Source organism: Primulina eburnea, chromosome 11 (assembly GCF_022965805.1).
Source record: "Primulina eburnea isolate SZY01 chromosome 11, ASM2296580v1, whole genome shotgun sequence".
In the NCBI taxonomy this organism is placed as follows: Eukaryota; Viridiplantae; Streptophyta; class Magnoliopsida; order Lamiales; family Gesneriaceae; genus Primulina; species Primulina eburnea.
The window spans coordinates 25,787,112-25,811,513 of record NC_133111.1 but is presented as its reverse complement, the minus strand read 5'-3'; positions in this window follow the sequence as shown (position 1 = coordinate 25,811,513).

Here is a 24,402-nt window from a genome sequence, read left to right as displayed (position 1 = left end):
CCTGGTAAGGAGATTCGTCACGTAACTCAACAAATGAATATCTCTAATGCTGATGACCTCTGGTATGGCCACTTAACGTCCCACATTCCCCCCACTAGCGAGTCCAAACTTAGGACTTTGTGGCATATTCCCTCCTCTCACCAGATCATAATTCCTACCCCCGATGACCGTCCTTATCTAGCTCCCAAGGGCTGTTACACTTTCTTCCAGCACCATTTCGAAGCAGGTCTGCGCTTTCCACTAGATGACTTTCTTCAGGAGCTGAGCAGTTATTATCAGATGCATTTAGGTTTGCTCACTCCCAATGCTCTCCGCTCAATATGCTGCCTCATCGTGTTATTCCGAGCTCTAGATCTTCCTTTAAGCTGCATTACCTTCTCCTACTTCTTGGTCTTAGCCAAGTCAAAAGAGGGACCCTTCTACGTGATTTCTCGGTCTAGCCGCAAGCTTTTTGATGGAGCTCCTAGTCATGTGAAGTATTGGAAAAAATACTTTTTCTTTATCCAACCACCGAAAGAATTGAATTGTTCCACTGATTGGTGCCCTACTTTCACCAAGCCTGAGCTTCCTAAGGATTATAAGAAAGATAAGGATTATCTACACATAATGAGTGTACTAGGAGATCGATGCTTTAGCATTCCTCAACTTCTATCTGAAGATCTCCTGTGTCATGTCGGGTTAAGTCCCGCGAATATTGAGCTGAAGGAGAACGCCGGTAGATATCCTTGCCTCTTTTCATACTTCTTGTTTTTCTATTGCTTGTTATGTTGCTTGATAACACTCTCATTCGGTTCACTGTTTGTGCTTGCAGGTGTTACAGTTAGAGTCATGAATGCTCTATTTCTCCGTTAACTTTCCAAGACGAAGGCCGGGGGTTCCTCATCAGCACCCCAGAAGTCCGTTACCCCGGCAGTCACGACGGGTACAAAAGGAGATTGTTCTGTCGCTGAGAAAAAGAAAACAGGTTCCTGCTCTACTACTGCGCAGAAGTCCGCTAGCTCCCCTACTGCTGTGAAGAAGAAGAAGACGGGCTCCTCCTCCTCTGCCCCAAAGCGAGCCCCCTCTCCACCTCCTCGCGACAAATCACCTCCTCCGTCTGGTAAACAAAAGGTGTCCGCTGATCCTAGCCCGTCAGTCCCACATCATGGTAAGCGCAAGATCTCAGAGATCTCAGTAGTTTCGGTCTCTTCTCCAGAAGGGTCTGAGTCCGATGAGGGGCCTCTCTTTGAATCGTCAGTACATCATCTATATACCTCAGATTCGGCCATCGTGGGGCGGGGTCCTACTCAGCTGGCTCAGAAGATAATGTATCAGCTTCCTTCCGAGGCCTGCGGCTGATAGAGGATCAAGCTAAAGAGATCCAGAAGCTGAAGAATGAATTAAAGAACTCACAGGCTGAGCTTAAAGACACCAAGGCACGACATGTTGCAGAAGCCTCCTCCTTCAAAGAGGAATTTCTCAAATCCGAAGAATTTATCGAGATCTGTGGCCCGAAAGCTTTTCACTACCTGGGGGTGGGCTTCGAGGGTGCAGTCGGCCTTTTCCATGCTCAGGGCTATCCTCCGCCAGGCGCCCCTACTGACTTTATCGACTTCAAGGGCTTCATATCGAGTCTCCCCCCCGATTCTTAGATTGAGCTCCTTTATTTATGTTATTTTCTGCATTGTTTTATTTTCTATAGGATTATGCGACTTTTGGGACGTTTATATTTGATTATTTCCTTTTGCGCACTTTCGACATGTACGAACTCGTTTTACTTATGCAACCTTGAGTACCTTGCATTTAAATTTACAGCTTCTCGCGAGTTCGTCTCTAATACTATTAACCTGTTAGGGCAAATAAAACCCTCTCCCTCTAACTCCTCTGCTAGATAACACCTTAGCAGGAAAAAATAGAAACTCACCATCTCCACCCTTTAACTAGCAGGAAAATAGAAACTCACCATCTCCACCCTTTAACTCCTCTCATACCTTAACAGGAAAATAAAAATCATCCACCTCCCCCCTCTAACTCCTCTGCTAGGTGACACCTTAGCAGGAAAATAAAAATCAACACCTCCCAAACTCTTCTCCTCTACTAGGCGATGCCTTAGTAGGAAAACAAAAATCAACACCATCACCCTCTAACTCCTCTGCTAGGTGACACCTTAGCAGGAAAATAGAAATCAACACCACCACCTTCTAACTCCTCTGCTAGGTGACACCTTAGCAGGAAAACAGAGATTAACACTATCACCCTCTAACTCCTCTGCTATGTGACACCTTAGCAGGAAAATAGAAACTCACAATCTCCACCCTTTAACTCCTCTCAAACCTTAACAGGAAAATGAAAATCATCCACCTCCCCCCTCTAACTCCTCTGCTAGGTGACACCTTAGCAGTAAAATAAAAATCGACACCTCCCAAACTCTGCTCCTCCACTAGGCGATGCCTTAGTAGGAAAACAAAAATTAACACCATCACCCTCTAACTCCTCTGCTAGGTGACACCTTAGCAGGAAAATAGAAATCAACACCATCACCCTCTAACTCCTCTGCTAGGTGACACGTTAGCAGGAAAGTAAAAATCAACACCTCCCAAACTCTGCTCCTCTACTAGGCGATGCCTTAGTAGGAATATAAAAATCAACACCATCACCCTCTAACTCCTCTGCTAGGTGACACCTTAGCAGGAAAATAGAAATCAACACCATCACCCTCTAACTCCTCTACTAGGTGACACCTTAGCAGGAAAATAAAAATCAACCACCATCCCCTTCTAACTCCTCTGCTAGGCGACACCTTAGCAGGAAAATAGAAATTCACCATCTTCACCCTCTAACTCCTCTGCTAGGTGACACCTTAGCAGGAAAATAGAAATCAACCACCTCCACCCTCTAACTCCTCTGCTAGGTGACACCTTAGCAGGAAAATAGAAATCAACACCACCACCTTCTAACTCCTCTGCTAGGTGACACCTTAGCAAAAAAACAGAAATTAACACTATCACCCTCTAACTCCTCTGCTAGGTGACACCTTAGCAGGAAAATAAAAATGTACCATTTCCACCCTCTGCTCCTCTACTAGGCGATGCCTTAGTAGGAAAATAAAAATGTACCACCTCCACCCTCTGCTCCTCTACTAGGCGATGCCTTAGTAGGAAAATAAAATTTCTCCTCGCCCTAACTCTGCTCCTCTACTAAGCGATGCCTTAGTAGGAAAATAGAGATTCACCACCTCCACCCTCTAACTCCTCTACTAGGCGATGCCTTAGTAGGAAAATAAAAATTCAACGGCCCAACCCTCTAACTTCTCTGCTAGATGACACCTTAGCAGGAAAATAAAAATCAACACCCTCACCCTCTAACTCCTCTACTAGGCGATGCCTTAGTAGGAAAATAGAATTATTTTATCACTCTCACAATATAACAACATTCATGAACTAAAGGGAAGAACTTGATTTTATTGAATTCCAATGGATTACATAGGAAAAATCAGGAAATAAAATACATCAATGACAGAATCAAGAATAATATTTTCTGAGGTGATAAGCATTCCAAGGCCTCTTCAAAGCTTTGCCTTGTGTATTCTCCAAGTAATAGGCTCCAGAGCTCAGTCTCTCGATCACCTTGAAGGGACCCTCCCACTTTGGGTCCAGTTTTCCCCTCTGCTCTTCTTGCACCTTCCTTAGGACCAAATCACCCACTTGAAAGTTTCTCTGCACGACTCTCTGATTATAAGACTGTGCAATGCGGTTCTTATAAGCTTCCAGTTGAATGCTGGCAGACTCTCTTTTTCCCTCCAACAGATCAAGGTCAGTAGCGCGTCTCGCACCATTGTCCTCGTCATAAAACATCACCCTTGCCGATTCCAACCCGATCTCAGCCGGGAGCACTGCTTCAGTACCATAAACCAAACCGAAAGGAGTTTCTTTGGTTCCTTCTCTCGGAGTGGTTCGGTATGCCCAAAAGACACTTGGTAGCTCATCCACCCAATTGCCTTTAGCTTTGCCCAGTCGAACTTTTAGACCCTGAACCAGCGTTCGATTAGTCACCTCTACCTGGCCATTACTCTGTGGGTAAGCTACAGAGGTAAAGACCTGTTGGATCTTCATCTCCTTACACCAAGCTTGGATCTTGGCCCCTTGGAACTGTCTCCCATTATCGGATATCAGTCTCCTGGGTACCCCGTATCTGCATACTATATTCTTCCACAAGAACTTCATGACGTCATTCTCAGTGATTCTGGCCAACGGTTCTGCCTCCACCCATTTTGAGAAATAGTCAACCGCTACCAAAAGGAATTTCTTCTGAGCAGGAGCTGTAGGAAAAGGTCCCACAATATCCATTCCCCACTGGTCAAAAGGACAGGCGGCCGTGACAGTCTTCATCAGGGCCGCTGGCAGGTGATGCAATCGGGCATGACGTTGACAACTATCACAAGACATCACTAAATCTTAAGCATCATACAGTATCGAGGGCCAAGAATAACCGGCGAGCATCACCTTCCTTGCCAATGCATAAGCTCCCAAATGATTTCCACAACACCCCTCATGAACTTCTCGAAGCACATAATCAGCCACTTGGTAACTCAAACACCGAAGGAGCGGTCCTTCAAAGACGTTCTAAACAACACGTCCCCAACCATTAGATAGCGTGCACATTTTGTCTTCAACTTACGAGCCTCTCTGGGGTCAGCAGGAAGTTTTTCCTCTTTCAGGTAATCAATTATGTCAGTCCTCCAATCCTCTTCTTCTTGCTCAACTGCAGGTGAACTCGTGTGAGGTGTGAGTTCGATTTGAAATACCACATCTCTATTCTTCAAACTTCCCATTGTTCCAGCCATTTTGGCTAGAGCGTCCGCCTTTTCATTTTCTTTCCTGGGGATCTGTTCAAATGTAATCTCCGTGAATTTCTCTCTAACTCTGTCCACTTCTCGAGCATACTCAATAAGTTTCTCATCTTTCACATCATACATCCCCTTCATCTGTTGTGCTACCAACTGCGAGTCAGAAAAAATAAGTACTCGGGTAGCTCCCACATTTCTGGCTGCTCGAAGTCCGGCCAACACAGCCTCATACTCTGCCTCATTATTGGAGGCTCGAAAGTCCAACCTTACAGCCAACTTCACTTCCTCCCCAGCTGGTGAAATTAGTACTACTCCCACCCCACTTCCATCCTTCGACGATGAACCATCCACATACACCTTCCAAGGGTCTTCATTCTCCTGATGAACAGTCTCAGCCAGAAAATCAGCTAAGGCTTGTGCTTTAATAGCTGTTCTCGGCTCATACTGAATGTCATATTCTCCCAACTCCGTAGTCAACTTAACCAGGCGGCCGGATATATCAGAATGAGTGAGGATTCTGCCCAATGGACTGTTGGTGAGCACCACAATTGGATGAGATAGGAAGTAGGGCCTCAAGCGCCTCGCTGTCACCACCAAAGCCAAAGCCAATTTTTCCAACCCTGAGTACCGGCTCTCTGCCCCTTTGAGTGCATGCGAAACATAGTATACCGGCTGTTGAACCGATCCCTCTGACTTGACAAGGACCGAACTCACAGCCCCTTCAGTGGCAGATAAGTATACCCACAAAGTCTCACCTGCAACCGGTTTGGCTAGGACAGGCAGCTCAGCAAGGTATATTTTCAACTCTTCAAACGCTTTCTCGCAGGCCGGATCCCATTCAAATTTTTTCGCCTTTCTCAAAGTCCGGAAGAATGGTAAGCTTCTGTGGGCGGACCTTGAGATAAAACGTGCCAAGGCAGCAATCCTCCCTGTCAACTGCTGAACATCCTTGGGTCCCTGGGGAGAGACCATATTCTGAATAGCTTGAACTTTATCAGGGTTAGCCTCAATTCCCCTCTCCGTCACCATATAACCCAAAAACTTCCCACTCTTCACCCCAAATATGCACTTCTGAGGGTTCAACTAAAGCCCATAGGACCTGAGGGTGGAAAAGGTCTCCACTAAGTCAGGTATGAGTAGGGCTGAATCCTTAGACTTCACCATGATGTCATCCACATAAACTTCAACATTCCTCCCCACCTGCTTAGAAAAGACTTTATCCATCAACCGCTGATACGTGGCCCCAGCATTCTTGAGTCCGAAGGGCATGACCACGTAACAGAAAGTTCCTTCAGAGGTAATGAAACTTACTTTATCTTGATCCTCCACGGCCAAGGGGATTTGATGGTACCCCTGATAAGCGTCCAGCATGCACAAATACTGATATCCGGCTGTGGAGTCCACCAACTGATCTATCCGAGGCAGTGGATAACAATCTTTAGGACATGCCTTGTTGAGATCTCTGAATTCCACACACATCCTCCACTTCCCCGAATTCTTCGGCACAAGAACGACATTCGAGAGCCAAGTAGGAAACTGGACCTCTCGAATATGCCCAGCATTGAGCAACTCTCCCACCTCCTTCTTTATGACTATATCTTTCTCGGGCCCGAAGTGTCTCTTTTTCTGTTTTACTGGACGAGAATTCGGTAAGATGTTTAACCGATGTTCTGCTACATCTGGACTCGTCCCTGTGAGCTCTTGAGCTGACCAAGCGAACCTATTGAGATTAGCCTGTAAACAAGTAATAAGTTTTTTCCTTACCTCTGGGTCAAGGTCAGGGGCTATTCTTAGCATCCTCTTGTCGGGTCCCAATGTCACGATCTCCGGCTTCTCATCCATCACCTCATGAACCTCCCTCCTTACCACGGGCAACCCGCTTCGCCCCCTTCTAATCATATTGACCTCCACACGTGCCCTCTTCCCCTCTTCTTTCACTATTCCTTCATAACATCTTGGTGCAACTTTCTGGTCTCCACACAAGACTCCCACCTCCTTTCCCACAGGAAATTTCAACTTCTGATGATACGTGGAAGCTACGGCTCTGAAATCCTTTAAGGCTGGCCGCCCCAGGATTCCATTATACGATGAGGGGGTATCTACCACGGTAAATGTTGTCATCTTTGTTACCCGCCGAGAGTCACGTCCCAAAGATAGGGGAAGAGTAATCTGACCCAACGGCGGAATGGCATGGCCTGCGAACCCATATAGAGGAGTGGAGACTGGATCAAACTCGAATCCTTCGACTTTCATCAGATCCAACGTGCTCTTAAACAATATATTTACAGAGCTCCCATTATCAATGAAGATCCTTGCCACATCATAATTAGCAATGGTGGCCGTCACCACCGAGGCATCGTTATGAGGGGCCACGATGCCTCGGAGGTCCTCCGGCCCGAAACTGATGATGGGATCCGGGGGCAGGTCCGCACCTCTAGAAATCTCAAAATTTTCCAACCTCCTCCCATGCGCTTTCCGCGCTCTCCCGGAATCTCCATCAGTAGCACCCCCCCGAGATCATATGAATCATCCCTCTCGTGGGGTGGTTATCCTCGTTCGTTCTCCTCCTCGGTTCAGCGGGCTCCCGAGGGACATCCTGACCTCGACCCTCTCTCCTCGGCGCTTCGACCCTCAGATGTATCCATGGAGGGCCTCGACCCTGCCTAGAAGACGGGCGAGATCTCAGCTCACTCCCGGACGAGGACCCTTCCTGTCTACCCCGTGGTGGAGGTCGAGCACTGCTCTCAACCCTCTGCGACTTCTCCCCTCTCTCCTCCGACTCCCTCACCTCCATCACCTTATCCCGACTCCTATTCAGAGGAACATGTGATGAGAATTGTCCTCTACCTTTGGTTCTGTCCTCATCTCTTTCCCCTGCACCCCTCTTCTTTCCACCTCTCTCGGCTCCCTCCACCCTTCCTCCGGGCCGGTTTTCCATCCTCCTGTATCGTTGAGCATCCTCCAAGTTTACATATTTCTCCGCCCGAGCTAACAAGTCATCATAGCTCGACGGAGGCTTCTTGACCAGCGATTTGAAGAATTCTCTCCCCCTCAGCCCTTGGGTAAAGGCGCTTATCATGATGTCCGGGGTAGCCGCTGGTATTTCTAGTGCTGCAGTGTTGAAGCGCTGGACAAAGTCCCGCAATGTTTCAGCCTCTTGCTGTTTCATCACAAATAGACTCAAATAGTTCTTTTGATGCCTCTTGCTGCTGGCAAATCGGTGCAAGAAGGCTGCAGAGAAATCCTCAAACGACTGTATGGAGTTGGGCTGTAGGGTATTAAACCATTGCTGGGCTGACCTCACCAACGTGCCCAGAAACACCCTGCACCTGACTCCGTCCGAGTATTGGTGCAACAGAGCCGCATTCTCAAATCTCCCCAAGTGTTCCTCAGGGTCTGTATGCCCGTCATACTCTCCAACGTTTGATTGTCGGAAATTCGGAGGGAGCCCTTCCTCCAAGATGGCTAGTGAAAAAGGGCTTCCTCTCTTGGGTACCGGCGCCCTGCTTCCCACCTGCTCCCTCAATCTCTGTATCTCCTTCCACATCTCCCCCATCTCACTAATTTCTCCACTTTGAGGTGGTTGCATCTCTTCAACCCTGCTCTGGTGGACTTCAACATTTTCCTCACGCTCCTGCCGGGCGGCTTGTTCCTCTACAAATATAGATCCTTGATTCCGCTTCATGGCCTCATCCACAGTTCGGGCGATAAATTGGACCAGCTGTTCCAGGGTCAAGTTTCCCACATTCTCATTGGGACGGGTTTGCTCGACCCTCGTCTCGTGATTGGGTTGCTCAGTTCTGGTTTCTTGACGAGGTTGTTCAGTTCTCGTCTCCGGACGGGGTTGTTCCTGCCTCGCCTCAACATGAGACGGTTCGGGTCCCCTCCGAGGACGCGATGACGCTGAGGTGGCTCTTCCACTCCCTCTCCTGCCTACCATCTCTACGTCTCAACTAAAAGATTTTCCACAGACGGCGCCAAGTGATACTCACGGAAAATTTAGGGTCCGCTCCCAGCAAGTGTCACTAGTCCAGACGTGGGTTTTGAAGTTACCCTGAGCCTGAAATAACGAAGAAGATCGTTAAGAGGGGGCCAGGAGGGTGTCCTGGCGTAGCCCCTCCGACGGTCAAGTCATTGACTGAGGATATATGGGGGGAGCAGCTAAGGGTGCTGCTGAAAACAATATAGTGAATGAATAAACTGAACACCCAAACCTGGTATTTATAGGAGAATACCTGGGCCCTTAGTGGGCCTGTCTTCCATTTGGGCTAGGGCCCTTGGTGGGCTCGTCTTTCCTTTGGGGCTTGGGATGGGCCAGGGGTAGTGGGCTCATCCCTAGGGTAACAGCCGGGCTTGTGCTACTGCATTTATATATGTTACGAGATGTATTTAGGTGTTATTTGGTGGTTCGTTCGGGTCGGGTTTGGCTTGGGATGTAATAGAAGTCGTAGGAAGCGAAACTACGCCTAATTACGAGTTATTGTTGTGTTGAAATTAATTGTTGATGCTTAGGGACGTTTGGGGCGTTTTTACGGGTTTGAATCAATGTAATATCATCCTAGGATGAGTCTAGGGGTGTTGGTTCATGGTCCTTATGCTTGGATTGAATGGGTGAAAGATTAAGTTAGCGAATTTTCGTGAATTTGCAAAGACAAAGGGTACCCGGACCCCTTCCCGGACCCCGGCACGGAGTCCGTGTCCTTTTTACTTCAAAAATACGAATTTCCAGAGTCTACCCGGACCCGTACACGGGGTCCGTGTACACCCTTTAAAAAAAAAACATTTTTTTTTAGGATTTGCTTCGGGGTTCTATATCATGGTTTAGCACCATGGTTAAAATTTATTTATGTAAAAATATAAGATTTGTTTTGTGGTTTTACGTCATGGTTTAGTACGATGATTAAACGAGGTTAAGCCAGGAGCGAACTAGAATGTCCTAAGCTACTTATTCACTTTGGTGGTGAGCTCGAGTACCAACGTCTAAGACAAGCAAGTTAAGTATTTAAAATTTATGTTAGTATGTGCAGTAGCAGCCCCAAGTGAGATCCAACGAATCCCTCAACGCCAAGTAAGTATGATGACGTGAAAAGAAAATATTTTAAGTTTTTGGAGGTATGCGAAATGTCTTGTGACCAAATTATGTTTAGGATTGGAAAGCGTTAAATTATGAACGGAGACCAATCCGCCCGTTAAATTATGAACGGGTTAGATCGTGGTTGGAAAGCGTTAAATTATGAACGGGGACCAACCAGCCCGTTAAATTATGAACGGGGATCTCATGTATGTGGCAGTGGATACGTCCCTGTCAGCCCAGTACTGTGGTTTGTCTGATCAGGCGTTTATTATGTTATGGGTCACTTGCTTTGAAACATCCTCTACGCAAAATGATGAAGTTATGTATGTTCAAGTATGCAGTATGTTTATGAAAGTTTATGTTGATGGCACGTCTAGTTATGTACGCACGTATGTTCAAGTTTATTATGCAAGTTCAAGTTTCAAGTTATGTATGTCCTATTTTAAAGTTGCATGCGATTTTAATACGTAGTACTCGTTATTCCAGTTTATACGTGTTGAGTCTTTAGACTCACTAGACTTGATCGATGCAGGTGACTATGTTGAGGAGACAGGAGGTGGCGACCAAGGGGCAGGCTTGGACTGAGCGGAAGGCTAGACCCGAGGACCGCAATGCTTACGTTTTATGCAAAGTTTCAAAATACTCTGATTTTAAATATCTGGATGCAAAATATTTTGAGACAGTTTCTTTTAGCATAATTTTATTGGTAACAGATGATTTTGAGATTTATTTTTATGAATGTTGAGTGACGACCGTATGGATGTTTACATTCAAGAAAATTTTTAATTTTTCCGCAAATTTTTAAGTATGAAAATACGGTACGTTACATCAACGATCATAAAAAGAAGATGTCTTCAGATCTCTGATAGAGTCAGCTTTATTACCAAAAGTAGTTCCTGCAGAAAAGCTATAAAACAATCAGTTCTGTTTTGTACTAAACTTGGTAAAGTGCATTAAATGACTCCGTATATTATTTAATGCTGCAATTAATACTGGTACTTGGTAACCTTAACGGTAACATTTAAAGTAGTCACGCTAGGCAACATCTTCTACTGATTCTGTTTTTCTATCGTTTCTACTGCTTTTGTTTTACTAGACCAGTAGCTTCTGATTTCTTGTTGTCTACTGTTTTCATAAGGAGTGCTATTGGTCTGCTGGTTTTTATTTACATCGCCACAATTAAATTCATGTCTATCAATTTCCCCTTTTGTGGTGATACCAAAACCTAAACAGTAGGAAAGAGTTAAATAACTGATAATCAGTTGGCAAAAGGATAATGTCAATAAAGTAACAATAATAAATTATCAATCAGTTCCAATGTCCCTGTAAATGACTTCTTCATCTTGAGGATCCTGAAATCTTCTATCTGAAGGTTCTGCTTCAGCTTTTGATTGCCTTAGTTCTGCTACAGATTGATCTCTTCGTTTTTCTTCCCCCTTTTTGACATCAGCGGCAATCACATGGACCATAAGATCATTCATTCTCCCAGACAAGTTTTGAATGCCATTAGTTAACATCTCCAGGTACGGAGCTTGAGTAGAGATACAATCATTGAGAGTAGTGAGAGATTGAGTTTGAGAATCAATCTTGGCATCCATTACTTCCAAGGAGGTGGAAAATGATCGAATGAGATCATCATTCTCGGTGAGTCGATTGAGTATATCAGTTTGAGCAAGCACGATGTTACTATGATTTCTCGTTACCTCTTGTCTGAAAACAATGGTTTCAGCATACATTTTCTCCATGGTTTCCGCCGTGTTATATATGTGTTTGCTCATTCATTCTCTGAAGGACTGAGCACCACTAAATTCTGATATGCTCTCACAGGACATCCGGTTGACTAAATCAGACAGGTTATTGAGCTCCCTTTGCAGAACGTCAATCTGGAACTCCAAGTTGAATGAATCTGATTCAGGTGAGCGGGTTCGCGCAAGCATGCGTTGCTTCATTTCAGCAGCGCGAGTGTTCGTGAGAGTTTGAACAGGATCAGTGACAATCAGTGCAATAGAGACTTGATTGGTGGTGAGGGAAGTGGTGTCCATCACAGCAGTAGAAGGACCAGGGTCAACAAAGGTTTCATCTGGAATAGCAGAGACATTTGGTTCGGCATCAATTATGGTAGGAACAATCTCTTCATCAGAAGCAACCAAGTTGGAGAACAAGTTCTCTTCTGTTGGAGCAATGGAAGTAGGTGAAGCTGATTGTTCTGCAGTTATGGGTTCAGATTGCTGGTTCAGAAGAACTTGCATATCAGCTTGATGAGCAGCAGAAAAGTTCTCTAGATTTGGCAAAAGAGATGCAGCATCTGATTCTGCCATATGTTGTTTTGCGGTTGGAGGGGGTGATTGTGGCAATGAAGTAGCTGGAACTGTGTAATGCCCAAGATTTTGTATCATGTTAATCTGAGATTATTAATTATTAGTGGACACGATTATAACCCGGACCAAGAAATAGGAAGAGCCAAGAGGTGGGCCGAAAGTGTCTCGCCCAGGCGGAAGTTTTTGTCCGCTCGAACGAGACGGAATTCTGAAAGAGGGCCGAGAGTTACTCGCTCGGGCGGAAGTTTGTGCTCGCCCGAGCGAGACTGCTTGAATTGCGAGGGCCGAGAGTTACTCGCCCGGGCGGAAACTTATGTCCGCCCGAGCGAGAGACGTGGGTGGCCAAGGACGAGCCACTTGCTTGGCTGCATGTCGTGTGTATATATATATATATATGTACATGCAATTCATCCTCAGAAACAAGAAACGGAAGCTCGGGGAAAGTTTAGCTTTTGATCTTAAATTCAATCGTGCGATCAATCCGTCCGTCTGATTTTGATTCTGACTTCGGTACCGAGTTCCTAGCAACGTAGGCTACAACTGGACGTAAGTTTTGCTACGTTTTGACATGCTTTGAAATTATGCTATTGTCAGAATTGAATGGAACTCATATATGTTGTTCTTGACATAGTAGACATCATAGAATCGAAGTCAGATTAAGAAATAGACTGATTATGGAATTGTTATGATTTTCTGATTATAAGCAGTTGATACCGGACAGATTTGGATTATGGATTGATTATAGATTGTATTGGATATGAGTTATAGATTGTAACTATTATCTAGTGAATTGGTATAGACGGGGATATTGGAATTGTACCGTTATACCGTTGATTTTGAATTAAATCCAGATTGATCAGATTATTATGGAATTGACTGGTATATTGATATGAGACTGTTGATATTGTCAGTACCAGACAGGCCTTGAGGTCAGGACTTTGACTGAGCGGGAAACCGAGACTGCAAAGAAAGGTATAAGTCAATGTGGTATTGGGAGATGGACTTGAGTTGGCTTGGACTTGAGTTTCCCTAAATCACATACTTTATTTATTGCATTGATATTTGCATTTATTTGATTAATATACTTGTTCTCTTGATATTTAGATGACAGGTATTAGTCGAACTGTCTTGTGACACACCGTGCCGGATAGTGTTGGTATCGCCACGGCACATTGCACGATGTCACAAGATAGGATGCTAGCGATAGAGCTACAGTCCATGACGGTTAGGTCAGGACACTGGATGTATGGTTATATCGAGTAATGGAATCCATTACGGAATTCGATATAGGAACACCATATTTGGTTATATCGAGTAAAGGGGTTGGAATTCTTCTATTACGGAATTCGATATAGGAATACCGGGGCACTGGTTATATCGAGTAATAGAGATTATGGTTCCCTCCTTTACGGAATTCGATATAGGAATACCACATCTGGAAACCGGGATCCCTAGACTAGGATTGAGTCTAGTCTTAAATGATGTAGCTACGAGTATTGTTTATGTTTCGGATTATGATACATATTCATGTTACCTGATTACATGCTTTATATTGTTTATATGGTTGCATGTTTCATTGATTTATACTGGGAGTATATTCTCACCGGTTTATCCGGCTGTTGTCTTGTCTGTATGTGTACTTGACAACAGGTGGGACAGGTTCAGGGTCGAGGAGATGAAGAGCTAGATCGGGATTAGAGTGGTGGCACCGGACTTGGACTAGATGTAGGGTTAAACACTTGACTTTAGTTTTAAACCCTAGTTTGAATAAATGTGTGAAATACAGGACTTGTATTTTATATATATACTGATATATATATATGGTTTGATTTCACTACGTTCCGCATTTAAAAAAAAAAAAAAAAAATTTAGACCCTGTTTGTAATTGATTAATTAGTCCCATTTATGATTAAGAACTTGATTAGCGTCCGGGTCCCCACAAACTGCTTCCTGAGTAGTAGAGGTCGTGGGAACAATGGACTCAATGACTTCTTCAACTGAAGCCAGTTCATGCACAGACAAGAGAGATGATGACGGAATAGGCCTTGTTGGAGATGCAGGAGTACTGAGAGCAAAAGCCTTTGGTGAGCCTGTAGTCCGTTCCTCAACTGTCTGGATCTGTTGAATGTCTGGAACAAGGCCGAATTGATATTAAATTGGCTCGCTAAAGCCCTTTTCTTGATCAAGAATTTGGTCATTCATCTGTTTCAATTTGTCAGAGAGAATCAAAAAGACGTTTTGATCCTGAACGGCAGTAGGAATAGCAGGATCAAAATTTGATTCAAGAACTTTCAGAACCGATTCCAATTTCTGACATTTCAGCTGTTCGAGGATGTAACTTCTTCTGCGCAAGGCCTCGATTACATTTTCTGTTTTGGCTAGCTGAAAGACCCTCTTCTTAGCATTCATTATTTTCCCATAGGCTCCTTTCAGTCTTGAAGTAAGCAAATGAATGAAAAATTCTGACCTTGTGCCATTCGTCAAAGAAATTCATGTCATCATTGGCAGAGCTTTCTATTTCTGCCAGATGAAGATCAACACTTGTGGTCACAGTTGTTTTGAGTCCAAAAATTTGTGGTTCTTCAATCATCTTTCCTTTGCCTTTGTCGGTTGATGAAATAGGCAGAATGGGTCGAAATGCAGAAGACCCACTTGTTGGTTCTCGAATCACTATTCCAGACGTCGGTCTGAAAGTAGAAGCAGTAGATGTTGCTGGAACAGATGCAGCAGCTTGCACTGAAGTAGGAGCAGTGGATCGTGCAGATGGAACCACTTCTAGAAACACCTGTCTGAGTGGCACTTTCTCAATTTTCAGAAATTGCTGTTGTCTTCTTGATTTTGAGAACAGTCCGTGCTTTCTTTTTGATTGGAGTTGGTAGGGATGGTTGACCATCAGCAGCAGACTCTTCTGATACTGTTTTATCAGAATCAGTAGAGACGGTCACTCTTTTCCTTTTAATCTTTCGTTGAGGTTTCTGAGCCTCAGAAAAAGTCTCTCCAATCTCCTTTTTCAAAGCAACAAATTCAGCCACGGTTGGCTTGGGCCTTAAAGCGAGTACATTCTCAGCATCAGTCATTGTTACGGAAACAGTATCCTGTTCACTTGTTGAATCGAAACCAGCATCCTTTAGCATGGTGCTGATCTGAACGGCAAATCCAGAACTTTTCTTGATGACCATGTCTTTCATGATTCTGAATATGAAATGACTCCAATCCACTTTGGTTCCCTTAGTGTTGGCAGCCATCACTTGAACTTTCTCCTATTGTTAACTTGTCGAACGTGCCAGCTTTGACTAATATAGCTTTCGCCACAATATCAGCCAGAATTTTATATTCCATTTTGAGAAACTTTTTGTGGCAAGAAGGAGACAATACTTCTTCAGTGGCTGAGAAGGTCCTGAGAGCAATAGACATTTCAAGTTTGGAAATATCAGATAGTTCAGAAATACCTGAAAGTGGGAGGAGGAAAGTTGCTCCCAATAGTGCGGCATCAATGGATATGGATGCATCTCCTTGAGAGTGAACGATATTTCCTTCATGCACAGTTGCCTTAGCGTAGAAATCCAGAAGAGCATTTTTGTATATCACAGCTGGTGCTTGCAAGAATTTTCGAAGTCCTGATTTCTCAAGGGCTTGAAACATTTTAACAAGGTTCTCATCTTTGACATTGAGAACTGAATCAAAGTTGACTTGATATGCATTAAGAGTGTATGCTCCGGCCATTTCTGTACGAAGAAAGGATCAGATAAAATTTGCAGTAGATAGAGATGATGAAGAGAAAGCAGTAGCTGAATAACAACAGTTATGAAACAGTAAAGGTGAAAAGGTGATATTTAAAATAAATGTACAGCCGTCAAGTAAACATAAAGACATGTGTCAGTATGTTTATGGTTGAGTGTTTGAAAAGACTTGCAGAAATTGTCAGAGACACGAATGATTTTAAAATTTTAAAATAGGCAGGCTGTCCAGACGGTTACTAAGAATAATCAGAAGAGAATTTGTCGTTTTATGATAACGTCTGCTGGAAGTTTCAGAGTGCTGAAATATTTGAGCACTTTGACAAAACCAGCGGATTCTTTGTTTTATCGAAAAGACAAATATTCTATTTGTTTTTTGAAAAAGGGTGTAAAAATCTTAGTCTGACTAAGATATTGTTCCCCCTCGGTAAATGCAACTAATAAGTGGTCATTAAACACCGAGCGACTCTTGGTAATCTCTTAATCTGAACCGTTGAAAATGATCAGTCACAAAAGTCTTCGTTTCTTCCGAGGATTAATATAAAAGCCTGCACAACTTAAACGAAGTTAAACATTCATAATCTAAAATGAAGTCTCAAGTTAAAGAAGAGTTAGAGTCTGATCCAGGAGCCGAAGCAAAAATGCTCAGAAGGAAGTATGAAGATGTCATTCTTTACGTAATGATCCTTGGATCAAAATCCTGGAGTTGTAATGTCAATAATCAAAAATATTTGTTGCTATCATTTAGTCTGAAATGTAGCATCGATCTATTCCAGAGGCTTGCTAATGCAATAAGACAGTGCTGGTATATCGATGATGCTGATACCCTGTAAAGTATCTGAACATACATTAGTGTTAACAAGACCCACGCTTGCTAGAATCTTTTCGAAGCAGGCCATCCTTTTCCTGCTGAAGATACTACGATCTGCTGATATTACTGAATACAAAAATTTTAATGTAAAGCTCCTTGTTAAAGATCATTTGTGGATCTACTGCTTTTACTTCTGCATCGTTTAATGTACTGGAAAGGTTTCTAATGAGATTTCAGTTTAAGTACTTGATATTCCCTTCTGCTTTCCTGCAAGTAACTTACTGTTGGCTAAATAAGATAAATAGCTGATGAATGAATAAAATTCAGAAGAATAGAAGTCGCCTTGATAGCTTCTACTGGAAGATAAAATAAGCCTTGTTTTGTTAAAAAGACAAAATACCTTTTACTTCTGACACAAAATCACAGAATATTAGAATAAAGTTTTTCCTAAATTAGTGCAATGTATGGTAACAAATCCGATGAGAGCTAGATATGTGGTGTTTCATATATTTACTGTAATCAAGACTTTCTCGAGCTTTGGTCCCTGGTTTTCATCTATAAATATGAACAAAGGTTAAACCCGACAGTCATTTTTAGAAAAAGAAATGAAAAGAGGTAATAGTCCTGATTTAGCTGATGAGTTCATGAGAGAGGTGACTGCTGCAAGAAAGGAGGCAATAGAGGTCAAGGTGCTGAAGAAGACACTTGCTACTTGGACTAAAATCCATGAGCTTAGGTCTTCCTTCGAGAGTGGGCGAACATCTTCTACTAAGGAGTTGATGATGATGTTGAAGTATTATCGACGTCTCCATAGTGCTGATAGTGCTAATGTTGTCTCTGATGATGGCGTCTACCTTCTTATGCTCTTAAAAGAGCTAAAGACTCTGAAAAAGATTGCTTTTTCAGATGAGTTTTTACATACCTCTACTGGAGAGCTGACCGCTTGGTTGGCATCCTGGAGAGTTTACGTTAAAACAGAAGTGAAAAATGTATGCCCCCATTTCTATTATCTTTAATGAAATATTATGGCTACTGATTGTCTCTATTGTTCAACTTTTACCTTCTGCAAAATTAGAAACTGAATAATCACAAAGGAAAAGTTAAGTCAAAATATCAGATAAAGATAAATAATTAAGTTAAATCTATCAATCCAAGTGTATTTCGAAAGTAAGAAAACTTATTCTCAGGGAGAGGTTTTGTAAAGATGTCTGTTGCTTGCTGATCAGTAGGAATATATTCCAGACGAATGTTCTTCTTCTGCACATGTTCTCTGATGAAATGATGTCTGATGTCTATGTGCTTTGTTCTGGAATGAAGTATTGGATTTTGTTTGATTGCAATGGCACTGGTATTGTCACAGAAAATAGGTGATTCGGAGGCTTGAATTCCATAGTCTTTTAATTGTTGCTGAATCCATAATATTTGAGAGCAGCAGCTTCCAGCAGCCAGATATTCTGCTTCTGCAGTAGATATGGCTATGGAAGTCTGCTTTTTACTAAACCAGGATATCAGCCTATCACCAAGAAATTGACAAAAACCACTTGTGCTTTTTCTGTCTAGTTTGCAACCTGCGTAATCAGCATCTGAATATCCAATAAGATTTAACGATGAATCATTGGGATACCATAAGCCGACATTTTGAGTTCCTTTTAAATACTTCAAAATGCGTTTAGCAGCAATATAATGAGATTGTTTGGGGTTAGATTGAAATCTCGCACAAATACAAACAGCAAACATGATATCTGTTCTACTGCCAGTCAGATATAATAAAGAACCAATAAGAATGCGATACTGAGTTACCTCTACTGGAATTCCACTTTCATCTTTATCAAGTTTAATAGATGAACTCATTGGAGTAGAAGCAGCAGAGCATGCTTCCATACCGAACATTTTCAGAAGCTCCTTGGTGTACTTGGCTTGATTTATAAAAATTCCAGTATCAAGTTGTTTAATCTGTAATCCTAAGAAGAATGTTAATTCTCCCATCATGCTCATTTTGAATTTATCCTGCATCAATTTTCCAAACTTTGCACACAATTTGGGGTTAGTTGACCCAAAAATGATATCATCAACATAGATCTGTACTAAAAGAATATGCTTATTCTTGACTGAAGTAAACAGAGTTTTGTCTACTGCTCCAATTGTAAAGTCATGATTAATAAGAAATTGCGATAAGGTGTCATACCACGCTCTAGGTGCCTGTTTTAGACCATATAATGCTTTGTGTAATTTGAATACATGATGAGGTGAGAAATGATCGATAAAACCTGGAGGTTGGTAGACGTAGACTTCTTCTTGTAAAAGACCATTCAGAAAAGCACTCTTCACATCCATTTGATATACTTTGAAATTCTTGAAAGCGGCAAAGGCCAAAAATATTCTGATAGCTTCGAGCCTTGCTACTGGTGCGTAGGTCTCATCATAGTCTATTCCTTCTTCTTGTCTGAAACCTTGAGCAACCAGTCTTGCTTTATTTCTGATCACTGTGCCTTCTTCATTGAGTTTGTTTCTGAATACCCACGGAGTTCCAATGACAGCTTGGTGAGATGGTCTAGGTACTAGAAACCAAACTTAGTTCCATTTGAATTGATTCAGCTCTTCTTGCATAGCTTCAATCCAACTAGGATCCAGATGAGCTTCTTCAATTTTCTTTGGTTCGTCCTGAGAGATAAGCAGCATGTATATATTCATTAATCATTTGCCTTCTGGTTCTCAAAGGCGCTGCAGGATTACCAATAACCAATGATGGAGGATGATATTTTCTCCAAATAAATGGATTTAAAAGGATATCTTCCTGATTTGATATGTTGAGATTGTTCTCGACGGAACCAGTAGTAGGTTCTTGAGTGTCTTCTGCTGGTATTGGCAGATCTAATGTCTATACTTCTGGTTCCACTATCGAAATGTCTGGTTCTGGATTTTGAAGAACCTTGATGTTTGCTTCTACATCATCTTCATTATCCAGTTCCAAGTGGATCCTGTCTAACCTGTTACTTAAATCAGATGTGTTAGATATTTCAGGAGCACTGCTGTCTTCATCAAAGACAACATGAATCGACTCTTCAACATTAAGAATTCTATTGTTGAAAATTCTAAAGGCTTTGCTTACAGCAGAGTAACCAAGAAATAGTCCAGCATCTGATTTTGAGTCAAATGCAGTTAAATGATTTTTGCCATTATTTAGTACAAAACATTTGCAACCAAACACATGAAAATAAGATACGTTGGGTTTTTTCCCTTTCCATATTTCATAAGGAGTCTGATTGTGCCTTTTGTTGACCATAGATCTGTTTTGCGTGTAACAAGCAGTGTTAATTGCTTCAGCCCAGAAGCGCTGTGAGATGTCTGTATCTGCTAGCATTGTTCTAGCTGCTTCTTTTAGAGTTCTATTTCTCCTCTCAGCTACTCCGTTTTGTTGAGGAGTTCTGGCAGCTGAATATTCATGATGAATCCCCTGTTCATCCAAATATAACTCAAGATATTTTTAGTGAACTCAGTACCCCGATCACTTCTGATTTTAATGATGGAAGTAGATTTTTCATTTTGAATCCTTTTCAGAAGCTTGATCAGGAGGCTACTGGTTTGATCTTTTCCTGCGAGAAATATTACCCAAGTGAATCTAGAAAAATCATCAATAACAACAAGAGTATATTTCATTCCCCCTAAGCTCATGATAGGGATTGGACCAAATAGATCCATATGCAATAATTCCAGACATCTTGAAGTTGATTTGCTATCTTTGTTCTTGAAACTAGATCTTATCTGTTTCCCAAGCTGACAAGCAGAACAAACATGATTTTTAACAAAATTAATATCAGGTAGGCCATCAACTATATTCTGCTTTTTGAGATGATTGATTGACTTGAAATTCAGATGATTCAATTTCTTGTGCCATAGCCAGTGTTTATTACTAAGAGAGGCAACCAAGCATGTAGGAGTGTTGACATGATTTGAGTTCCAAGAGAATATGTAGGTGTTGCCTTCTCTCTTTCCAGTTAATACAGTATTTTCAGCAGAATCTTTAACTACACATGAGTGCTTCTGAAAAGCTACGGAATAACCACTATCACATAGTTGACTAATGCTAATTAGATTGTAACAAAGATTGTCAACTAATAACACATCATTAATAGTTATGTTACCATGGATAATCTTACCTTTACCCACGGTTTTACCTTTTGAGTTGTCTCCAAAAGTTATCTTTGGTCCAGTGCAACTCATTATCTCAGAAAGTAGGTTTTTCAGTCCAGTCATGTGTCTGGAACATCCACTGTCCAGATACCATGTAGAGTTACTTATTTCTGTTTTCTTCTGCTGTTCCTACAAACACAAATTTTAGTATCTGGTACCCAAATCTATTTGGGTCCAAGCCTTATCAGTCCTTTGGGGACCCACATTTGTACAATTTTTGGTGACCTTGTACTTCGGGTATCCAAAGATGTGTGTGCAACAGAAGGTCTGTTACTTCTAACAGTATGCATGTTAAAATGTTGTTCCTCCCTTCTGTTTCTGTTGTCCAGCCTGTATCTCTTCTGAACAGGTTTAGAGTTGTAGTACTGGTAGTTTTTAACCTTCAAAAGAGGTTGTCTTCCTGAGTTGAATCCTCTCATGATTCTAGAACTCTGGTCAACTTTTTCCTTAGGTTCAACATAACCCAGACCATAATGCATTCTTCTGTTCATCTGATTTACATTCCTTTCTACTGAAACAGTAGGTACTTCTGGTTTATGTACCACACTGGATTTCACAAAGTGAATATACTTCCCTTTGCACATATCCAGTTTTGGTTTAGTATTCGTTTCAGAAGTGCCTTCATTATTAAAAAAACCGAGACCACTCCTGTCTCCAGATTGTTTTTGTAACTCTTGCATCTTTTCCAGTGAAATAGAAGACTTGTTCCAAGCATTTACCAGTAGTGATAACTTCTGGTTTTCAGAAAGCATCTTCTGGTAATCTGCTTTTGCTCTTTCATTCTCTGTTTTTAATTTACTCATCTCAACTTGTAAATCATTACAGCTGTCTACTTGCAAGCAAGTTAACTTAGTGTTCTGATCCTTTAAGTTCTGATTTTCGATTTTAACTTCTTCAAATGATTGAGAAAGTCTCGAATACTCTTCTACCATGTTATGCAATGCATTAACTAGATCAGTTCGTGTGAATTCGTTAGAATCAAAATCAAATACCTCTCCAGATGTTGAGGTTGAATCAGTGTCTGCCATGAGACATTTGACTTCTTCTGCATCACTGTCACTGGAATGACTTTCTGAATCAGATGACTCAGAACTGGAGTCTGCCCATTTGGATTTGCTTTCTTCAGCAATCATTACTTTTCGATCTCTTCTGGTCTTTTTGTCATTCCTCTTGTGATCCTTTCTCTTCTGGTCATCCTTCTTTGGTTTAGGACAATCAACAATGAAGTGACCTATTTTTCCACAATTAAAGCATCCCATATCACCAGATGGTGAATCTTTCTTGAAGTTGCGATTGGGACCCTGATAAGTTCGATGGTTCTTTTTCATGAACCTGGAGAATTTCTTTACAAACAAGGACATAGCATCACTACTGATTTGTTCAGCAGTCTTCTCCAATGTACTGTCAATGATCACAGTGGGTAAAGCTTGAGGTACAACTGTAGCAGCAGTAGAGGAGGTAGTAGCAGTAGCAGTAGCAGCAAGGGCCTTGGTAGGTAGACTTGAGGGCTCTTCTCCACTTCTTACCTCAAATTCGAACTCGTATGCTTTCAGATCTGCAAACAAGTCGTGCAGTTCCAACTTGTTTAAATCTTTGGACACTCTCATAGCCATTGTTTTAACATCCCATTCTCTGGGTAAGGCTCTCATTACCTTGAGAGCTATTTCTCTGTTGCTATGCTCTTTACCCAGAGCTGTTAGCTCATTTACCAAGCTACTGAATCTTTCATCGAACTCATTTAGAGTTTCACCAGCTCTCATTTTTAGGTTTTCGAACTTCTTCATTGCTACAGACAGTTTGTTTTCTTTCGTTTGCTCATTTCCCTCACATATCTGGATGAGCTTTTCCCAAATATCTTTTGCAGTAGAACACATTTTGATCTTGCTAAAGGTGTTCTTGTCGAGAGTTTTATATAATATATCCTTTGCAACATTATCAAGGTTGGCCTTCTTCTTATCTTCGCTGGTCCAAACACTTCTTGATTTTTCAACCATCTGTGGTGCACCATCAGTAACAGCAACAGCTGTGTTAGGCTTTAATATTTTCAATGTACCATCTGTGATGACATACCACATGTCATCATCTTGTGCTGCAAGATGAGCTTGCATTCTAATCTTCCAATCATCCAAATCTTCCTTAGAGAACATAGGGATCTTGCTAAAGTGTGCCATCTGGTGTAGTTTTTCACGAACAAGAATAACCTGCTCAGATACCAATTGTTGAGGATCGAAGTTGAGTTTAGAGGGGTGGATGAATAAACTCTACTCGTTTTTCCTTCTCTTTGTATGAGGTATTAAAATCCTGTTAGAGATATTAGTATATCTTGTTGCGTATACCTTCACCTAGATTACAATAATATGTGCAGAAACAATCTGATGAAGTAAGTGAAAGACAATAATGGCAGTATGCAGTAGTTGTTTATGGAAGTTCGAAGATGAAATCTTCTACGTCTCCCCTTCTTCTGTTTCCAGAAGGTATAACTAAAAGACTTTGGATATTACAGTACAAATCTTGTACACACCCAGTTCAGAAGGACTTACACCTCAGCCTACTGAAACTCTTAGTTACTCAACTCAAAAAGAATGTGATACACAAGGTTCTGAAAAGACTCTTTTTAGATTACAATCTCTTCCTGATAAAGTATAAGTGTTGTAAAAGATTGTGAAGAGAGTAAGAATCAGTAGCACATGATGATCTTCAAAAGATCAGATATTTGCTATGAAGCGTGTGCTACTTTTCGTTGTGTTGAACTCTAAGTAATCAAGGAATTTCGAGGTTGTCTCGTTGAGTGAAAATAGCTTTGATCCTAGAAAAGATATTATCCGTAGCGTCGATGTCGTGTAAGGGTTTGTTCCATGTATATATATACGATTGAGTTCAACGATCATAAACAGAATATGTCATCAGATCTCTGATAGAGTCAGCTTTATTACCAAAAGTAGTTCCCGCAGAAAAGCTATAAAACAATCAGTTCTGTTTTGTACTAAACTTGGTAAAGTGCATTAAATGACTCCGTATAGTATTTAATGCTGCAATTAATACTGATACTTGGTAACCTTAACAGTAACATTTAAAGTAGTCACGTTAGGCAACATCTTCTACTGATTCTGTTTTTCTATCCTTTCTACTGCTTTTGTTTTACTAGAACAGTAGCTTCTGATTTCTTGTTGTCTACTGTTTTCTTAAGGAGTGCTACTGGTCTGCTGGTTTTTATTTACATCGCCACAATTAAATTCATGTCTATCACTTTTTCTTTGGATGCATATGATAAAATAACCGAATACTTAAGGGCCATTATAGTCAAATAAATTTTAGGACGTGAACATTAGGGTATCTTATAATATGCATAAGAATAACAATAGAGTAAAATATATATATTTTTTATAAATACAAAATAAATGGTTTAATAATTATTAAGGTTAAATAATAATTATACGAACTTGATA